We start from the raw sequence: 18,045 nt of genomic DNA, 5'->3' as shown, positions 1-18,045 counted from the left end.
CACATTTAATTAGCCCGTTTTCAGGTGCCATGCTTGAAATTTAAATTCAGTAGTCATGAGATAACTAAAAATGCATTTTTTACTGTCTCATACTGTCAGCGGGAGCTCTAGCTTATGTAGCAGATGTAATACTGTGTGCAGGAGGAGGCATAAAGGGTGAACACAGCCGTCTGGTACCCCTGAGGCAAAGCTCTGCCCTTAAGCCTCTGAGTAAAAGAGACTTTAACTCAAAAAGTTGCACCAGAGGCACTGAAGCAGGCTATTCCCGCCTCTCAATACACACACACACGCACGCGCACACACACACACACACACACACACACATACACACACACACACACACACATGCACTCACAATGCACACACACACCATCATTGCAAAAGAAGAACTTGTTCTCAATAGATCTTCACTTGTGAAGTAAAGGTTAAAAATAATAAAGGAGATGTTCTGAAGTCATGTAGTTTAACGGTACCCTGACAGACAGTATTGTCCAGCGCCATGGAGAACTCCGGGCCGGAATAATGCGCCGTCGACATATAAATCTCACGAACTCGTTGTCATTATGTCTACAGTGTTGAATTCTGCTCTGCCACTGTTCCTGGAGGGGATGATAGCAGGGGGTTGTTCATAGTAAATCATGAAACAGATTCTTCAAGCCTGAATCCCCAGGAGGTAATGTAATAAGTGAACAGTCGGGGAGAGAGAGAGAGAGAGAGAGAGAGTGAGAGAGAGAGAGAGAGAGAGAGAAAGTGCATGCGAGACTCACAGGAGGAAATAACAGTACAAAGTTGTGATTCAGAGGAGTAATTATACACTGAACTCAGATCTTTGTACAGACCTGATCTGACCCTTGTGAAAGAGACCTGGGAGCTGAAATGTTTGTTCCAGCCCATGTGACTCAGCATAGTATTTCTCTACCTGTTATTTCTTTTCTCAGAGGAATGAATCTCTCTTTTTTTTCCCCCGATGTCATTCATCTTTCCTTCTATCTTTTTTTTAAAAAAAAAACAAACCCAAAAAAAATCAGTCAAATCAGCATCTGACCATTCTTTGGTTCTTTTCTGTTGGACAGGCCTGTGAAGATCAGTTACATGTGAACAGTCAACAAGGTCCCACGTTAGACCTCCAATGGAGCAGCCAACCAGTAGCACACAGTGGTTAAGTTAATCATTACAGCTGTGAAAACCTGTGTTAATATATTGCTGTCGGCTAAACACAGATTTACACGTGATTCACTGTGTGTGTAAAAAAAAAAACCCAAAAAAACAAGCATGCCTTTTACCCCATGTTTTCCTCTGGGTACCAGAAGCCTACCACACTAACCAGCATGCCAGTTTGGTCCAGCTCTACTAAAACCAATAAGAATGCAATTGTTAAATCAACATCTAAGAAGTTTACAACTGTAATCACAAAAATTCCATGCATTTTACAATTTGAGATAAAAAGTTAGTTCTTTGATTGTAAATGACTGATATCAAAAAGTCATCAGTCTAAAAATATCTACCTAACGCTGGTAGTGTGTGAAAATGTGCTAACATGCATGGGTTTTATGTATCCCAGACAAAGGGTGTCTTTAACAGCATTCAGCACTGAGACAAAGAAAATCAGCTCCCGTTTATGCTAAAGAGTACATCAGAGCTGAAAGCTTAGTTTAGAGTTTCAAGCCAAATAGATGGTGTTGATCTTTCTTCACCAACTCCACATTAACTGTGTTTGGTAGAACAGACCACCAACGTAAGTCAGAACACCAAACCTCTCAAATATCAAAAACAAACCAGACCTCATTTGTCTGGTTTGCTCAAAGCTTACTAAAGACCATGCCTACATGTCCTCACTTGGTTTGGATGAATAAATGTGATTTGTGCCAGTGTTTTGGATGTTGAGCTTCATCTTAGTCCCCTGAGGACATGTGTAGAGAGTCTTCTCTCTCAACGCATTCCTGATTCACCATGATTTGAAGTTGCATAACAGTGCAATCCGAGTGACTCAGAGGTTTCTTTCGGGGCTATTTTTGCGTTGGTAAAGACTGCTGTCTGTCACGGCCCGATGGCGAGGGCATTTGGAAAGATCAGAGGTTACCACTGAAAATGAATGGTCTGAAAGAATGTGTTTGGGTGATATAAGTTCACCAAGTTCATATCCACAACGGCCAGTTTGCTCCAGTGGTGCAAGGACTTTGACTGTGACCCCCTTCGCCCACCCGAACACGTACGATACATACCCATCCACGTGGCCCGTTCCTCAGGTAGATTCCACATCTGGGAAGCACAGAGGCCCCGTACATGTGTTTTAATAGGCCGTTTTAAGGACCAGACCCTTTGAGAGATTTTAAGCACCACTTCATTTTATTCTCTTTCATACATTCTTCACTTCCTTTCCCATAGCAACCGGAGCACAAGCAATATAACTGTGCCACACAAAAAGAAACACATGACAGTTCTTAGTTCTGTTAGTGGCAAATATTTGTCCTGAAGCTACTGGCTTAGGAGAGGACTTGGTCTCTGAGATGCGATCCATGCGATAAGTCCTAGCAACACAAAGAAAATCAACTAAATATGCCTCACCCCATGCCCTCTGTCCCAACTTGGAAGTGGTGGGCACTTTTCGTGCCCTCAGACTAAACCCACTGATTGTGGCTGGCCCTCTGCTTCCAGGAGCAGGGAAGAAAGTATTTGGGAGGAGATAGACAGAGAGAGAGGGGGTAGCGGAATAGAAGGAAAGTAAAGTAGCTAAAGAAAAAAAAATTGGGGTTTCCCGTACACCCTCAAAGGAAAAGAATACCATTTCAAAAGCCTTTGTCTGGCACAAACTCCAAACTCACCTTCCGTCAGGGATAAACACAGACATTCCTGAAATGCCTGCCCATGCGAGCAGATACTATTAGCATGTCCGAATCCGGAATCCTATTCCCTTCCTTCCTAAACATTCCTCTCTATTATATCCATCTTGTGTTTGTCTCCCTCTCTGGCTTTCATGTGCATCTCTGTATGCAAAAAGCATGCAAGCAATGAAAACTTTCATTAACTAAATACGAGAAACAGGGAAACGCACAGACTCACACATGTGTGCCACATGCTCACCTCATCTCATTTCCAAAGCTCTGTGTATCCTAACTTTGCCTGCAGTCTCTAATCACTTCCTAAACTGAGCTCAAACAGAGATTCTGGCTGTTACTGTTATCCAAATATTAGTGTTACAGTAAAACAGAGGACAATCTTCAGCAAATCTTCACAGACATGGCTGTGAGAGAGGGGTTTCTGATTGAGTGTCTCAGCCACCCCTTTTAAGAGTGGATTTCTGGGGAATAGAATGTCTCCCATTTCTGTTTTGAATCTGGCCTTCTGTGCCCTTTATAAGGGGCATATTCCCAGCATAAACAATGTACTTATCTGCTTTGGATTGGAATGGCGGCTTTGAGCGAAATGCCACAGTTTTTTAAATGGCCAACAGGCTGACAGTTTTAAATCACTGGAGCTCAGTGGCTTAGCACTAAAAAAAAAAAATCCCCCATCAGAATGTCAGAATGTTGCCTGTTAAAGAGAGAGCCCCCCCACCGGAGTTTGCAGCTTGTTGAATTCCTGCCTTTGTAGTAAATAAGCTTCACATTTACCCCCCCACCCCCACCCCACCCCCCAAACACCACCCTTCAAACCCTCAAACCCTACTCGAGCACCCTCTCCTCCACTCTTCACACACTCTTCTTTTGTAAAAATGTACAATTAAAAACAAAAGGTGAGTGTTAAATATGGCTCCCAGTGCTATTTGTTTTCAGGCTGCCATGTCGACGTCTAACGGCTGTTTTTTTTTTTTTTTTTTTTTTTTAACAATTTGCAGCTACCATTCTCCTGAATGTGATTTAGTCAATGTTAATTTGGGTAGGTTCTCTTACAAACCTGGAGCTGCTCATAACTCATAGCACGGCGTGTTCTTCAACATGTGCTAACATATCACCTGGCAGTCTTCACGCAGTACAGAGACAACTGATCCGTCTTAAATATGTGATGCTACAGAACAAGGCTCAAAATAACATCAGATTAAGGATGTCCCCTTTTATATGTGCTTAGTGATTTGACGCGTCTTAGAAATGTAGCACTAGTTTTTGATTAGGTATTTGCATCATCTTGTTAAAAGTAGATTGTATATCTGTATTACAGAAATGCAAAATACATATGTTTCAACATGAGTTCGTTGCAAGCTTCAACGTGAAAAGAATGAAACAGTTAAGACGCTGAAAAGGCTCTGTAAGTGGCTGACTTTGTGCGCACAGATATCAGAAACTGACGTTTTGAAGATAGAACAGAGGAGAAAACTGACTTGAACGTATAGTCAGCAGTCATACTTTCTCTGTAACCTCAGCAGTTAAACAGTTAGCAGCATTAACTGAACAAAAATATTCCAAACGTCATAAACAAAAAACAAGAACAAAAACAGGACTGACACAACCACCCTGGAGAAAATTTTGCCCAGAGAGCACATGTGTGAGGGTGTTACGTGTCTTTTGACAAAGTGTCCAGCCAAGAAAGGTGATCTGGATCCATGTGTGACCCTGCAGCAACAAAATCTGAATGGAAATTTGTAAGATTGGACAGCAATCAAGGATATCGTTAAGCCGAGGGAGATTCAGTTTTATATTAGAAAGTTATTGGACGTAAAACATTGCATAAGAAAATATTTCCCTAAAGATGATAACACTGGTTTAAGAGTGACTGGTGATTTTGAGGGATAGCAGACGTCTCTGGTAAAACAGCCAGACGTTTATTAAGCTGCTTGGAGTGGGTCCTCTTGCCGTCATTCCATCTCCGGCACACGGAGCCACATTTCTAGTCTCTCCATCAGGAACATAAAACATAGAGACAGGAAGTGCCTAATTACTGTTGTAAAGAGAGATTATCATCTGGCGAGATTACCATCTGTTTTGGAAATCCATTTCTGAATTTCAGGCACCCGTATTTACAGCATAACATTTCTCCTCTGCCTCACTGAGAAAAATCAGTGTTGGGGAAAAGAGATCTACAAATTGATTGAGGATAATCCACCATCTCCATAAACTGTGTGTCTGTGTGTGTGGGGTTTTTTTTGTTTTTTTTTTGTAATTGTGTATTATCCAAGTCTGCTAGGCTTTCTTTCATTCAGTATCAACATGCATTCCACTGTCATGACAATAATGAATTTTCAATGGGGCGCAGGTGCCGAAGCCAAACCAAACCCCAAAGCCACACAAAAGGTTTTAGCCAATGGATAACAGCAGACAGACGTTTGCAAGGTAGGTGTTTTTGAGGCATATTAACCAGATCTTTCACTGAGATAGGTGCACCTGGACATGTAGGGATTCAAAACAGAAAGACCAGATGTAAACTCACAGAGAGGTCTCTTTAGGACATGGGTCCCCACCCCTGTACAAACAAAGAACCCCCTATATTCTCTCTGTCTTAAAAAAGAAAAGTGGTAGATACCTATCTTCCAGCTAGTAATATCATGGTTATCCTTAAATTTGTCCTTGAGGGTTTGCTGATATATATCTAGCGCTACCTCTAGTGTTACCACATTGCCAAAAGTGAATCCATAACTACGTATTCTGTTTTGGATATACAAGAAAAGCACCTCACTCTTATTCTCATAGTCGACCCAGCACGGAGAGAATACAGACTAATCTCTATTCTGCTATTGTGCAGCTCAGACACCAGGCTAACCTTGACACAAAGGAGACAGTTATAACAGTGTCTGAAATTTGCACTGATTATTTAATAGCTTGTATTGTATAAAATCTTGGCAAGGTTATTCCACCCACGTCCAGTTGCATCAAGTTAGATTAGAACGCCTTTATTTTTTTAAATCTCCATGGAGCTCTGAACAACACAACAGATAAGACCAAAATGGCATTTTGATAGAAAAGGCACTGACCTTTGGTGGCCAATGCATTCAAGGACCTGAACAGATTTCTGCAAACCTTCAGCAAGGCAGAAGTCTAAAGCTTGGAAATTTCCTCTTTTCTGCATAATATATCATGTGATGGAATCAGTCTGTAGAGACTTCCTCTAATCAAGAAACAGACTGAGAGAAAAAACAAAGTCCATGATGTTAGTGACAGTGTCTTTTGTTCTCTGCGGCCTAGAAGCTATTCAGAGGTAAAAAAAAAAAAAAAAAAAAAAAAAGAAAAAACAGGTTCCTGAAACAATTTTGAACTTTTTTTTTTTCAAACAGATCAAAACAAAAGAGTCATACATAGTTCACATCTGTGTTTTGAATATCGACTGCATTACGGGGACTGTTTACCTGTGTTTTTACATTCATTATTAATAATTATTCCTCTCTTGACCACTGAAACACATTTTTGAATTTGTTGGGAAATGTTTATGAATCACATATTACGTTTTCTGTAATTCAGACTCACTGGAGCAAGACTGTGAACAAGAGATCAGTGAAACATGTGTAACGTGTACTTCAAACAACTGTAAAGCAGTAAGTGCCCATGCACATAGTAAGCCAAATATTTTGCTTGAGCTGTTATATATTTTATCTAAGTGCTTTTAAAATAGTAGTAGTAGATTTTATGTAATTACTTTCAAAACCTTGATCAAAACCACAGAGTCCGGTCAAAACAAATTCACACGGACTTCGTGTCATGGTTTAGGATCAAAGTGAGAGCTTTGACTGGTTTTAGTGCTGTAAATCACACACAAATATGACCTCCCTGGCCTCCCCCTGAGACAAAGCAGGACCATAAACTTCATTTTCAAACAAGAGAGACCTGCCACATTCATGACTCAGCTGATCTTGGTTCAGGGCCAACCCCCATTAAAAAAGATTCTTATTTTGTGTCTGTCCCCGAGTTCCCAAAACAGGGAGACAGAATTTTACTGGAGATAAAGACAAACCTTTAAAAGGGGAGAGAGAGAGAGATCTCAAATAGTAACAGTGACGGCCTAATTATTTCCAATCAAGGAATTAAGTCTTTGAGTAAACTCAGCCCAGAACTCTGTCTAGTGTTTAAATGACATAGAGATAATCTTACAAACAGAAAAGGACAGATATGTTGAGTATTTTCGTGAGCAGTTTTGTCTTAATGACTTTGAAACACAAGTGCCAGACAGATCTGATGCCACTTGTTATGTGAAAGTAACTGTCTTTAAGGGTGTCTTTGAAAAGACTGTAAAATGGAGGAGATTATAGGGATAGATGGAGGTTTGGCTCTCGATGGTGATGAATTAGCTTCACAACTGAGAGCAAATCTAAAGAACAGAGCTCTCCCAACAATCTAGTGGCTGTCAGAGAATTTCACCAAAATACTTTAAACTAGTAAAAATAAGTTTGATTTACGATGTACAGTAGTAAGACTTACCGCATCATTACCTTCAATCTGGAAGCAATCACATTAGCTAGAAACACAGACTGTCAGACAAATGGGCATATTTTGAATATGAAAAAAAAACCCAGTAAAAGTGTGTTTGATAATGATAACAGTAATAAAAAGACGTCAATTAACATACCATCATATGCCTGACATTCTCACACAGTTAGGGCTTTTTCCACATTTCAGAAATGTCAATATTTTGGCTAGACGCTAGCAGTCTACATTAAAACCACCAGGTTTCATAAGCCATTCAGAAACTAAATAAAAAGGCAATTTGTCCGTCTTGCGTAATAAAGACTTTCCAGAAAATCAGCTTCAGTGTTCTTTTCATATCTGTTGCTTAATGCTAAACTATTCATTTTCAAATAGTGAATAAAAAAATGAAATTTAAAAATAAATAAATAAATAAAAACATGAGGCAGGCTAAGATGGATGGCTAAGAGATTTTTACGCAATAATGTCTCCTGCTCTGAGGTTGAAAAGTTAATATTTCTCCTGTATTAACTATTAAAAGCACCAGTGTGTTTTAGCACAAATATATGTGCAGTCTAACGGCTTTCAGATTTTCTTGTCCTACTTGAAATGAAAAACACATCTATGACATGATTTTGGGGTCATAGACCTTTCCTTGTTCATCAGAGACTTTTTTACCATGTTCTCTGTACAGATCAGCTGTTTCCTGTGGCCTCTTTATCTCTGAACAATTTTTATATATTTATTTATTTGAGGTGTCTGTTTTCACTGAGTTAGTGGTTCAGGGGAATTATTTTAAGCTCTCAGTGACTACTTGTTCATGCTCTTGTTTTTGATATGGTGTGTGTTCGACTGCTGATAGGGCAGTAAGGGATAGCGTGGCCTTTTGGGTTAGAGATCCACAGACACAACAAACGAGGCTGTTTGAGGAGAAACATACCACTGTGTCTCAATTCAAATGCATTTTAATAGGGCTGTCATCACCCACCCGTCTCAAGGCTCTGTGTATCTGTTTACAGCTGGGCAAGAATAAAGTTTCACTTGAAATTCGGGAACAGAATTTCTGAAGCTCTCCAGCTGACCCGAAAGTTTTTACCTGCCAAATTTTAAATCAAGGACATGACTCATATGTCATTTGCTTCTCTGTTTTTTTGATAAATCATACGCTTAATGTTTTGGGGAAGAATAGCATTTTGTTGTCCACAGTACTTACACAGCTATTTATTTGTTGCCACAATGTTATGAGCGTAACTTGGAGTTGTTGAGTACGTTGCTGCCAAAGGGATGAGACAACAAACAACGGCCAAATTTTTCTTGCTCCCATGGCAAAGTCAAAATTACAGGCAGCGGGAAAAAAAAACCCTGGCAATGTTCTTTACTATTGAGTGATTACGCCCATAAAATGGCTCCCATTAATTAGGCCCCTCTGCTTCGAATTAGACACATTCCATTCATCGGTAGCCTAGAACAAGACAAGGAAAGGTTAGAGATGCATACCATGCAGATGTTAGGAAACCTAGAGGATTATGGGATGGCAGAGTGTCTTTAAAAGTGCTAGACAAAAGCACAGGGCTTAACGGTTTTGAGAAAACTCAATCATGGTGTGTTTTACATATTAAATACTGTGAACGCAGAAGATGTCAAGGTACGGGTTACTTGATTGTTTTTCGGGGGTTTTCAGGTGGAAGAGTGGTAGTATTATCATATTTAGCATGTATCTAAATAATCTCATGCTTTGTTTAAAGCTTTTCTGTTGTGTTTTTTTTTGCAACATATCGGATCAATTAAAGAAACACAAACAAGATTTTCTTTGCTCTGTCCGTGCATGACCGAGCAACTGATCACGTCACCCCAACCCCGTAATACAGTCCTTAATAATCTCCTCTGGGGATTGACATTGAGACTCATGGTATGACACTTTATAACTTATAAAGCCTGATTTCTGTTTTATCGGGACTGAGCCATCTGAGATAATGCGCTCAGAAAACAAAAGACATGAAATGCAGCAGCAGGGAAAAATTACTGCCCTTTTACAAAGTTTCCCGTGGTTACATAATTCTAAAATACATGTTTAATCATTTTTCATGCTTTGTGTAAGCAGGCCCACCCCCCCAAAAGAAACCACACACACATAAAAAACAGCGCACAGTTTAGGTAACGTGGCACAAATATATGACCATTTTCAAAGCCAATATATCATTTCAATCTTCATTTGGCAAGATGCGAACAAAGGAGAAAAATCATCAGCAATATGTTGGTTTAGTTTTGACAGCTAAAGTTAATTATGTTGCAATCATTGATGTTAGCCAAGTTAGACAGCTTTCAGTCTTTAAATATTGCTATCAGGCTTTTCTTTAAAGTACGTTTTTTTATTACCTGCCAGTTAGATTTAATTAAGTGAAAAATACTCATCATAGATAACATCAAAGATATTTTTCGCTGTACAACTGGAGGCTTCTTTAACAATGAACAGTACTGACAATGGTTGTCTAGCTGTCTAGTTCATGTCATTTGGAACAAAGAAGCTAACATTTTCCCTCACTACACTGCTAGATATGATTTTATAGAGAATAAGGTGTATATGCTTCTCTTTATAATCACACATTAATCTTTTCTCGTAACAGACTTCAGAACAGTTCTGAGGGATCACGTGGATGGCATTAGGCCAGAAATTCGCAAACAGTTGCACGGCTAACTTAGTTTCCATTTTGTCTCGTAAATGTTCAGTTCCGTCTTGATCCACTGATATTTATGAACATGACCGTAACCTTTTAACCTCTGGGTTTTCTGGCTCCAGGAACGACCCTTTGACCTCATCAAAGTGTGACCAGCATCTGACCTAAATATGGAAGAAAGCAGACGTGGAGACGTGTGGACTGTGTCAGAGAGAAGTACAAATACAGAGCTATTGCTGTTCTTTGGCCTCCTGTTGGGGGGGGGGGGGTCACATATGGTCATAGACTGAGTGCCCACTGCAATAGGGGCCATTGAAAAGCAACGCTGAGGCTAAACCTGATGTCGGTTAGGAATTTTATGAAGATCTACAGTGTTCAGCTTAAGCCTCTGACACACATAACCGATTGAGGCTTTCTTTCCTTTCCTTTTTTCCCTGTCCTTTATCAGAAATTACGTTAATTTGGGTGCCACCAGTATAATATACTGATCTCACACTCTTTGGCCTACAGATATTGTCCAGTTTATTTGAGATGAGAAGCTGTTAGATTGTCCAGGTGGCCGGAAGAAATTGTATTGACACATGAATTTCCGTTGCAGTTTGTTATCTTCTGTATTTTCGCCTTAATTTTACCAATAGTCAAAGAGTTCGGAAATACTCTCTCTCTCTCCCTCACTCTCACTCTCTCCCTCTCTCTCTCTCTCTCTCTGCCCCCTCTTTCTTTCTTCTTGGATGACAGATGGTTCATGGTGAAACATGGTGTCCCAGGGTTTAATCACAAAGACTGGACCTTAGAAGGATTAAATCTTCAGGAAGATCCTACATGCAAAAATTCCATAGCGATGCGTTGGTTGTTCATGGGTGTAACCACTGTTTTCATAAAAATACCTATTACCATGATGACAATGAACATGCTGACAGATGTGCTCTTTTGGGGGCGGTGAATATCGTCCTTAAAGCTTGGATCATTATATCGCTGATTTTTTTTTTTCCCCCATTGTTATCAGATCACACTGCAGAGCAATGGACTTTTATTGCATGCAACTAAATAATAACTGTGATAATGATGTGATGAATAATGACAGTGAAAACAAAACAAAATAGCTCTACATCAGGTGACGCAGTTCTTCTTTCAGGCCAGACAGAGTTAAAAGTTCAGTTGTGGGGAATTGGACATGTGATAGTCTAAGTTGGCATTCCGGACTATTTAAATGGTAAAATGCTCCACACTTCTCCACGTAAGGCTTTGACTCAGACGAGTGGAAAGACAGGCCGAACGTGGGCTCCAGTGGCTCTTCTAAAGTCTGTCACCAGCTAGAGCGCGTAGAATCCAAAACTGCAATAATGAAATCAAAAGATGGTAAAATATCAGATTAACATCGCAGGTGCTTTTGAAGAGTTGGATAACTCAATCAGACCCTTTCCATGTGGGATATTCTCAGTTTGTCACATGACCAGGGGAAAAGCCCAAACATCAGAAGCGCGTTTACTTTGTCTTGAACACCAGCTTTAATTTTGCCACTCCTTTCAAATCACTGGTTGTAAGGGCACTGCGGGCAGAAAATGAAATAAAGAGAATAGAAATTTAAATATGATGTGAACATTCCATTCCGAGTTTCAAATAGCTCATTTCGATAGGTACAATGTAATGAAAAAAAAAAAAAGGTGTCTGAACATGTAGTCCGGGCACGTAAGATGATGGGAGAATATCTACATTGGACTGACATGAAAAGTACAACGGTTTATCAGTGGTTGACATGGAGAGCTTTCTTGTCTCCTATCCAGGGCCTTTACGAGACCTTGCTCTGTTCCTCAGAATTCCTCAACATTTCAGTCTGTTCCCTCTGTCTTATACTCCCACGACAACAAAATCTAACAACTACACAAACAGTTGATAACAGTCAATTATGTTGGGTAAACCAGATCTTAAAAAGTTATGTAACATCATTCATATGACAGTAGCGAATATGTTGAAAAATGCTGAGTATTTAGAGCTATAATATTGTTAAAACTAAAACTGGACTTAAGCCAAAACATTTGTGGTAATGCATACAAGGCCACAGAGTGGCTGGCATTGTAATTGAGCTTAAATACTGTCGACTGGATATTGTAAATCATTGTAGCACATTCATGACTGAAGCTTTAACTAAAATACTGCCTCTCGTCAGTTAGAAATATATCTTTGATTTCAACACAAACATCTGTGGCTACGTGTGCACAAGTTCACACATAATCAAAAGAATTCCATTTTATTATGCCCTGTAGTCACTGGAAGTCATGGAATGTTATTGTTCCAAAAACTGCCTCGCCATCCTATGGCAGTACTTCCTATTCATACCGCCGAAATGCGGTGTTTGACGTCATGTTTCTGAGAGTGATGGGATATCGTGGTATTCCATTGCCCACATGCCAACTTCCATAAATGGAACTCTAACTTTTACAAGAGCGAAAACCACAAAAGTGACCAAAATCATGCAAACTTTAACTCTCTTTGATCACAGGGGCCAAAAAAGTATCAGTCTAATTCTTTGGAAAAAGGTGCTCAACACTTTCCACCAAAAAAAAAAAGTGTTTTATTATTAAATTTTATTCACAGACTACAAAGAAAAACACAAATTCTTAATACTTAGCAGAACTTTATTGGAATTACTGAAACTGCATAAACTTGTCGACTATGGTGAAGTAAATCATAATAGACTTTTGCTAATCTGACAGATGTCAGGGATTTGATCACTTACTGCAAAGTTTCTCCTGTGTGACGACTAGACAGAGCAAATGATTATAATGATAACGGGCCACAAATATGTATTGCAAACTTTAAAGTAACAGATCAATCATTTTCCCTGTATTCTCAATGATAGAAAATCCATGATCTTGCCTCTCATTCTAACAATAAAAAGCTTTCCATGTTTGTTTGCTTTTTAAAGTTATTTAGATTTTTTTCTTATCTGAACGTGCTGGATTTTTTTGCATCAGACGCACACAGTTTGTTTACCCCTCCATGTTTGATTACGTGGAGTAAGGTAAGAGCGTGCACTAAGTTTAATGATTTGTTTTTTTGACGTGCTGCAGCTGGGACACACTACATTATACAGGTCTGAGCTAATCCTGCCTCGTGCATATAAACACAAACGCACATGGACAGAGAGCATGATGTGGTATGAACCTAAAGTTAATTACAGACGTTGGAAAAGCACAGCTTGACTCAACCCCCCAGTACATCAAGTGCCAGGGCCAGGTGTCAGCGAAGGAGCCACTGTGCTGAATGATCGGAGGGGAATCAAGGTGATTTCTGTCTGTCGCTTGGCTCTTAAACAGAGAACAGAGTGTACAGGAAAGTCTCCTGGGACATTTTTCCATGGCTTGGAACAATGTCAGGAATGTAGTTACGGCAAGTGACCTTTTAGTATCCCCAAAATGTGGTTTGGGCTGTTCATTCTAGCTAGGGTCAGCTGCAAAAGTTTTGAGGGGAGAGAGTGTGTATGGAATCAGTGATGTGGAGCATCTAAAATATCAATAATATGAAATTCTTAAGAGATAACTCAAGAAATTGTCTCTCACAGCAACGCGAACAAGACAAAATATGAGCATGATATGTTTCCAAACACAAAATAAACACAATGAAACAGCAAAACTCGTGCCAGGCCAATGAGAGGCTTCAAACCTTAAGCTCACAGCCACTCTGCAATTTATAGTGGTGAGTGTAAATAACCAACAGCTGCTTATCTATGAGGAGTTGAGGGATTCTTTGCCACATGCCTAAGAAGATCCAGATATTCCCTGTTAAATGACATGTAAAAAAGGCATTAGGGGAAATCCAGCCCTGCTGTGGAGCCTGTGATAAAGAGGAATGAAATGACTGACACCGAACTGGAAAGTCTGAGGAAAACTTCATGAAGTCAACCCAATTCTGGAGAAAAGTCCAGAAAGATGATAACTTATTTTGCCATTATAGCATTCTTTTGCCATCATGGAGTAAGGGTTAGGAGATAGGACCCTCTGTAAAGAACAGGTTTGGTCTTGGTTTGACATTTTTGGGGGAAATTCCATAAAGCCAACCTTTCTTTATGAAAAACTCCAACAAGACAACAGCCGATGTTACCATCTTAACCACCGTATCTATTTATAGACAGATGATAAGATGACAGGGCTGTTTTTAAGGAACAGTCTGGACCTTAGTTTGATAGAAAGAACTAAACAAGTGTCATCTGCTGAACAGAGGCCTGTGTTACTCAGACCTTCCACTGGCTCAGCAGTAGTACAATCAGTGGCAAGTGAAATGGTGAAATTGTTCAGGAACGATGACGACACGTGACCTCTCTTGCCGTCAGGGTCAAGGATGGAGTAAGGGCTCCGGTAGCAAACTGTGACAGATGTTTCCATTTGACAGGAGAGCCGAGAGAGAGATAAGAGAACAGCAGCAGGTCTGTGCTAATCATGTGGCCCAGAGGAATGATGTCAACTCCACCGTAAGAGCCAAAGAGTATTAAAAAAAAAAAAGGTCTTGGAATCAGAATTTTTTACTTCATCCTGAAACCCCGTCCACAATATTGAAAAGAAAAATATGTTCTTGCTAATCTACCTTATGAAAAATGAAAAGTTTATGAGATCTGATTTATGAGATTTGTCATTATGAAATCGTCATTCCCCCAATTCGTTTTAGTGGCTTAAGAGTGAAAAAAGATGGTGAAGTCGCTACTGGGAAAGAATTAGAATAACAGGTTGTAATCTGTTTAAAATGTACAGTGAGAGGATTAAAATATATGTTTTTGTTTTTTCTAGGGGCAGCATAACCTGTCACACACGTATTCAACCAGCCCACCCCTTCTAATCACAGATATGAGAATATTCAGTTGTCCACAGCTTTGGTGGCTTCATAGACTCACAATGCTATAAACCACCAAGTTTGCAGCTTGTGCAACGTAGGTCTCTTGTCTTGAATGAAATTTCATAAGTCCAAAAGAGCTTTTTTTTTTTTTTTTAAAGAAGTGGGGCGATTGTTATACATATATGGTCAAATGTGGTCCACAACTTTTCGTTAGATAATCATAAAAGAGTTCTTAAAATGTAATTATTTGCTCAAAAGCAGCTGCCACTGGATGATTCAGCTTACCGACTGTTTTTTTTTTTTTCCCAAGCTAACTGGACTCAAGAATGCAAATTACATTGTCGGTGCAATTACATTAAAAGAAACTGGCACATTATGACCTTCTGGTAGTCAGACGATGGAACAGACTCAAGAATACATTCTTCGACACTATTAGATATTTAGCAATCGCATAATACCAGGCCTGTGGAAACAAATCTCCTCTCCTTAGTGAGATCTCCTGCCCATGTTCCTGGCAGCAGTGAGGGAACAGATCTGGTGAGCATTTCTGCCCTGGGACTATACCAGACTGGAGAAATGAACGACTGCAACAGCTGCAACTTGTGGACAGTGTCAGTTTAAAAAAACCTGACCCTTGCTCTTATTCTGTCCAAATCATTTCCAGCAATATCCGACAAAAATTATAGAATAAACAAAGAAGACAAAGGGGAAGAAAAGCCAAAAAAAAATGGAAAACACAGAATGCTTGAGGGATTAAGAGTGTCTCTGAAGACTATTATTAGTAATTAGATATGAAATGTCTTTCTAAAAAACACAGTTTTGGACATGGACTGTGGTTAGTGAAATAGGCCATTCTAGATGGTGTTAAAAATGAATATAACAAAACAGAAATCTGTGAGTATACTCAATATTGATTCAAAAACTACATCAGTGTATATATTTCAATAACCTCACATTCTTGGAAACTCACGATATTGATTCAAAAACTACATCGATGTATATATTTCAATAACCTCACATTCTTGCAAAACTCACGATATTGATTCAAAAACTACATCGATGTATATATCTCAGTAACCTCACATTCTTGCAAAACTCACGATATTGATTCAAAAACTACATCGATGTATATATTTCAATATCCTCACATTCTTGCAAAACTCACAATTAAAGCTTTATTAGGGTACAATATGTAATCAATCAATAAAACTTGGCTTGACAACAAAGCCTCTTTTCTTTCTTTTTGGCTCAAACAAATCTCATGTCATTCATGTCGAATTTTTTTTTTTAATAAAAATGTTATAGAGGATCTATTTTATAAAAAAGTACAAGTACACTCAAGGCATTTTTAAACCACGACTGCAGCACCGCCATGCCAAAACAGCGGTTTAGAACTCCCCTGTGTGTACTATTGCTTTAATATGGAACTCAATATTGGGCAAAGACGCAGACAGCTGCCAGAACAATCAAATGATAAGGTACTTAAACTGCCAGAGGAAATAAAGCTGCAGAATGATAGAAGGTACAGAGGGTTTAGGTGCGCCCAGGTTGAGTCTGGACAAAACTGGACTGTCGTCAGCACTTGTAAAATGCCAAAGGCATGTCATACATAAGATATGTTATATGTAGACTAACTGAGGAGTAGTGGGTGCACATTACTTTTGGTCTTCATTTTTTTTTTGTGAAAGCCCTTGATCTATTGTAGACTGATTATAAACTTCTTTTTTTTAATTCCTGGAAACATCGTTATTGTTTAGATGTTTTCTGAGTGCTTTACTGGAATTAACTTCAGAGAAAAACCTTCGCTGACCACGTGCGGATTTGACCTGCAGAAAAAAAAAAAAGGGTCACCCGGTGAGCCAAGTTTCCACATGAAAATACCTTACCTTCATGTGACACTCTTCCTTTTAATTCGGATTTCATATTTACGTGAATTTGTCATCATCACACACTTCCCATCCTTTTGGTTGTTCCTGGCACAGAGATTGTTTTCACTGACTGTTCCAGCTGCAGCACCTGGGGACCACCAAAATCAGAATGGAGCTTATCACCACATGACTCAACCACCGAAGCACATTCATGAGTCAGAGTTAAAAGAGCGATTCACAAATGTACACAGTGTGTTTGGAGGGACAGCCAGAGGTCTTGCTATTGCTGTGTAGATTAGTAATTAAATAAATAAAAATATATACATGCCAGTGCGTTTCAGTGTGATACGGCGTCGTCTAAATTAACCTTGCTGTTCAGACAAATCATTTGACGATGATAAAAAAAACAAAAAAACACTTTGTTTAAAGTGTTCTATTTTGAATATATTATCTGCACTCTTTATCTATTTGTTTGCATTTCACTGTTTCGTTCCAACTGATTAAAGATTCTTAAGTGGTCCACTATGTCTCTGCAGATCTACAATAGCAGACAACCATTAACATGGATTTTAAGCAGTTTTTCACTTCATTTGACAAGTGATAGACTGATTCAGTGCACTTGATTCAGTATATTCCTCCATATCCCATTAGAGGGAGATCCCACATTACCCCAGTGCGACATGACAGGAGCAGTTTCCATAGCTTCTCGCTGTTTATGGCATGAACCAACAGTGGAGTTAACATTCCCTCTAGCTATATGTTTCAAATCTGTCAGGCGCCCTTCACCTGCACCCTCCTTTTTACGACAGCTGATTCACAGGGTTCCGATAAGGTGACGATTACAAACAGGAACAGAGGTGTGGGGGGGGGGGGGGGGGGGGGGGGGGGGGCGGGGGCGCTGGGGTTGGGGGGGGGGGGGGGGGGGCGATGCTGTAGGTGTAAATAATTTGCATCCCATTTACAAGAATACTGACTAAGAACATGACTGGATTAGGCGTGTCATTACATGACCTCCAAACAAATCAGACAGTAGTACGAAAACACAGAGCAAAGCTGGGTCATTCAGCAAGCGTGAAGGCTTACTCACTGCTTCAGTACAGGTGCGGAGGGCTCACATTCTCTAGACACGCAAATTTCAAATGACTTCTCTTAGGGTGTATTTGGGTCGGGGGTGGGGATGAGGAGTGGTTGAAGTGCATACAAGTAAGTGAGGGGAATGTGTTTTATAATCAAAGAAAACTCTCTGTTTAACCATTCTATTTATACTTTCCCATGCATGTATGCGGACGAGCCCTGCCTGCAATATTTATTTGTTTGTTTCTAGTGCTTGTCTGCAGAACCAAAGAGGAG

The sequence above is a fragment of the Chanos chanos genome, chromosome 4 (genome assembly GCF_902362185.1).
Source record: "Chanos chanos chromosome 4, fChaCha1.1, whole genome shotgun sequence".
In the NCBI taxonomy this organism is placed as follows: Eukaryota; Metazoa; Chordata; class Actinopteri; order Gonorynchiformes; family Chanidae; genus Chanos; species Chanos chanos.
The sequence above is the reverse complement of the archived record's forward strand: the minus strand, read 5'-3'. Positions refer to the sequence as shown.